Source organism: Manis pentadactyla, chromosome 13 (assembly GCF_030020395.1).
Source record: "Manis pentadactyla isolate mManPen7 chromosome 13, mManPen7.hap1, whole genome shotgun sequence".
Classification (NCBI taxonomy): Eukaryota; Metazoa; Chordata; class Mammalia; order Pholidota; family Manidae; genus Manis; species Manis pentadactyla.
Window position 1 is genome coordinate 65160045 of NC_080031.1, and position 3948 is coordinate 65163992.

Below are 3948 nucleotides of genomic sequence, written 5' to 3' on the forward strand. Positions count from 1 at the left end.
GGTTCCTGACAATTTATGAAAGGAAGGTCATCTCAGCAATGGCTGGTGAAAGGCAGTGTAAGCACAAATCATTTATACTGGTTATTAATCTTATCTTACATCTCACTGATCATAAAGGGAGAAGGAGAGATGTGGCTGGTATAAAAACAGACTTTCAAAAAGTCCTTGAAAAACAGTGACTTTCTCACTGTTAATCTCCCTTAACTAAATACTCTAGGGGGAGATTTCAGGAGGAGGTGGTAAAGAAATGAGCAGGTTTATTAAATACATATTGGTCTACAGAATTCTTTACCCAACAGGCTAAATAAAGAAATAAATGATACTGTTCTTTTATGAGTATTAAGGAAAAGTCCTTATGAATGAAAAGTCATAGAAATGGTCTTATTTTTTAAAGTTGGACTGTATTTTAAGAAAAACTACCATTTTTCCCTATAGCCTAAAGGAAAAAAAGGGATCTCATAGCAACACTTCCAGAAACATATATAAATCACTGGTACTTCCACCATGAACCATATTTTAGACCAGAAGTGACTGTGAGGTCGCCAGAGCTGTAGTAGTCTACGGTGTATGATCTGAAAGCTTTCCTTCTGGTCTGTTAAAAATGCATCTTGTCTTAGAATCAGAAATCAGGTATGTGCATATAACAGAGAATTTATGTGCTCTCATTCTGATGTTTATCAGGATACATGATCAAACTTAGATGAGTAAGTATGAATACGACCAGAAAGTTAGAAGAAAAAGCATAGCAATGAGAAAAGAGAAGACAGGGCAGATAGTAGATTTACAATGAAGTGCTGTGGCTGAGGGGAGGAGAGGAGGCCACAGTGGAGGTCTTCAGGTCTCTGCTTGGGAAATAGCCCTTTGAACTTCATCTGTCCACTTACTTTCAATTGTTTATTCACTTATTCACCAAATATTTATTGAAAACCCATTGTACACTAGGCATGGTGCTAGGCATGAATGAAATCAATACTGTCCTACCTGCTGTAGAGCTGAGCATTCTATCAGGGCTATTTTACCCACCATGAATGTTCTAGTGGAAAAACAGTAAATGAAGCAGGTCTTGGATTTGCCCAGTGCTCTTCTAACTTAGATCCCCAACATCAAAAAGAAGAAATCAGCAAAAGCAAACAGAAGTACTTCTCAGGTATTCTTCCCCTGAAGGAACAGTCCTAGAGAGACCAACGACCACTCTCCGGAGCTGACCTAGGTCGGAACTGACCTAGGGAAGTTCGCAGCGTGTTGCAAGTCGTGTGTTTGTGCTAGGGGCCAACAGAGGAGGGGGTGAAGTGGGAGAGAACCAAAGTAACATCACACAGACAAGAACAGATCAGCCTGTGAACCGCAATAACCTAAACATCTTTCAACTGATTGCAAAGGCTTCCCTTCTGCTTCTCAGGAATTATCCAGCTCTCTAGTCACTGTTTTTGTGACTTTGTCCCTGTGTTGCTGATTGCTTGACACAGTGGGTCTAATTACCTGCAGGCTTCCAGCCTGTTTTAATGGAGAGGGGTGTTTATCTGTGTGAGCAGGGAGACTTGCTTTCTCCTTGGTCCTAAAGTCTTCCCTCAGGAAACATAGGAATGAAATTGAAAGCTGTTAATTAATGAGTAGAAATATATACTTTTCCTTTATGGCTTTTTTATGGCAGGAAATAAGCATTCCTTTTCCCTCCTTACAGTCCTATACTGCAGTAAGCATTTGTCACTTGGGGATCCTGAGGAGTTCCTGATTTCCCTCTGGGAATCTTCTCTTTCCTCTCAGATACTTTTTTTCTGCTGCTCTTTTTAAAATTGAAGTATAGTTGATATACAATATTATACTGGTTTCAAGTATACAACACAGTGATTCTATAGTTATCTATATTATTAAATGCTCACTCCAACTAATGTGGTTACTATCTGTCAACATAGAAAGATGTTATAGAACCATCGATTATATTATCCATGCTGTACTTTCATTCCTGTGACTAATTTATATTATAATTGAGATTTTGTGCCCCTCTATCTCCTTCACAGTGTTATTTTAGTTAGCACATATAAGTGAAATTATATGGTATTTGTCTTTGCCTGGCTTATTTCACTTCGCATCATATCCTCTAGATCCATCCATGTTATTGTAAATGGCAAGATTTCTCTCTTTTTATGGCTGAATAATATTCCATTATATATATGTACCACATCTTCTTTATCCATTCATCTATTGATAGACACTTCTATTGGTTCCCTACCTTAGCATTGTAAATAATGTGGCAATAAACATAAGAGTGCATGTATCTTTTCAAATCAGTGATTTTATTTTCTTTGGGTAAATTCCCAGAAGTGGAATTGCTTGGTTGCATTTAGTTTTGAAGGCACAGGAAATTCATGTACTCAGCTCCCACTGTATAACCCAAGGAGCAATGGACCCTCTCCAGACAAAGGACTGCATAGCATCTGAACTTGGCTGTTCAGCGTCTGGATTCTGGGACTTCAAATCTCAAGCAGGTGTTATAAGAATAACACAGCTGAAATTCTAATTATCCAGTTGATTATTTATTTATCCCATGAATATTTATTGAGGTTCAGCTATATGACAGATGTTTTTCTAGATGCTAGTGGTACATGGTAAGCAAGACAAAGTTGCTGCTTTTATTAATTTCATACTTTAGTTGGTAGAGGTAATAAAACAGGTGCAGAAGCTAATTTCAGACAGGAATGAGTGCTGCAAAAAACATGAAACAAGGATATACAACCAGGAGGTGATGTAGAACTGAAATATGAAGGATGAGAAGGAACCAAGCTAGGGGCACTTAGAGGCAAGAGCATTCCAGCCAGGGGTTCCAGCCAGGGGTTCTGTACCATTATCTCAGAAGCATGCTAAGTAGCAGCATTACAAGATAAGCAAACCTCTCTTGACCTCATATCTTTCTGTGCTCCACTTTATGGGAAAATTCATCAAGGTTGCTTATTTTTCCATCTCTCTCCAATCTTCTCCAACCAAACATCCATAGAGTCTCTACTGAAATGGCTCTCCTTCAGGTTACCACCAACCTCCACCTTGTCACCTCCCTTAAACACCTGCATCCTGACCTGCATTTTCCCTGTTAGGAGACCTGCTTGTCAGTCTCTGGAATGACCTTGGTTTCTGTCCATCCTTAACCCTAACTCAGCCTTTGCTGATTCCATGAGCCCTGCCAATTAATTCCCTTTTTCTTTTCGTAGCCAGAATTGGTTTCTATTGCTTCCAACCAATAAAAGCCAATTCATGCACTTAGATTTTTCATATGATTGTGAATTTTTACCCTGGAAACCCAATTGTTCAACTTACAGCACAATCCTTCTTCAGTGCTTTCCTTAAAATGCTATTATTGCCCTATTGAGTATTTATGTGTGCTTCTCCTATGATTGATTTACTGTTCTTTCATTACTCAGTTCTTAGAGTAAATCATTTATTCATTTAAAAACATTTATTGTCATGTATGTGCCTATCACAATACAAGATATTGGAAATAGGCATAGTTCAAAACAGTCCTGGTTCCACTGTGAGACTGGTACACTAACCAAGAAATTTCTCTTTTAGGTTGTTTCTGCTGTTAACATATTTTTTAATATTCTCTATGATTTTCTAAATCTTTGCTACACTAAGTTCTGTAGAACCTATGTCCTTTATGTCTTTAATTGTGTCTCTATTAAAATTGCTGAGATTCATTAGCTATAAAATTAAATATAATTTATCCAGATATTGTTTTTTCATTTCCTTAATAACTTTCTTATACTTCCAAAAAAGAATTTTGTCTCAGATAAGTAAAACCAAGCAAGGTGACAGCTGGGAATACTCAGAAGCCCTCCTAGAAAAGCCATCTTCTCCACCAGGCTTTCCTCATGGCTCACAGCCCCGTGGATGAACATGTTCTGATGGATATCATACTATGGAGGATCCTCTCAGTTACAAGTAATAGAAAAGACA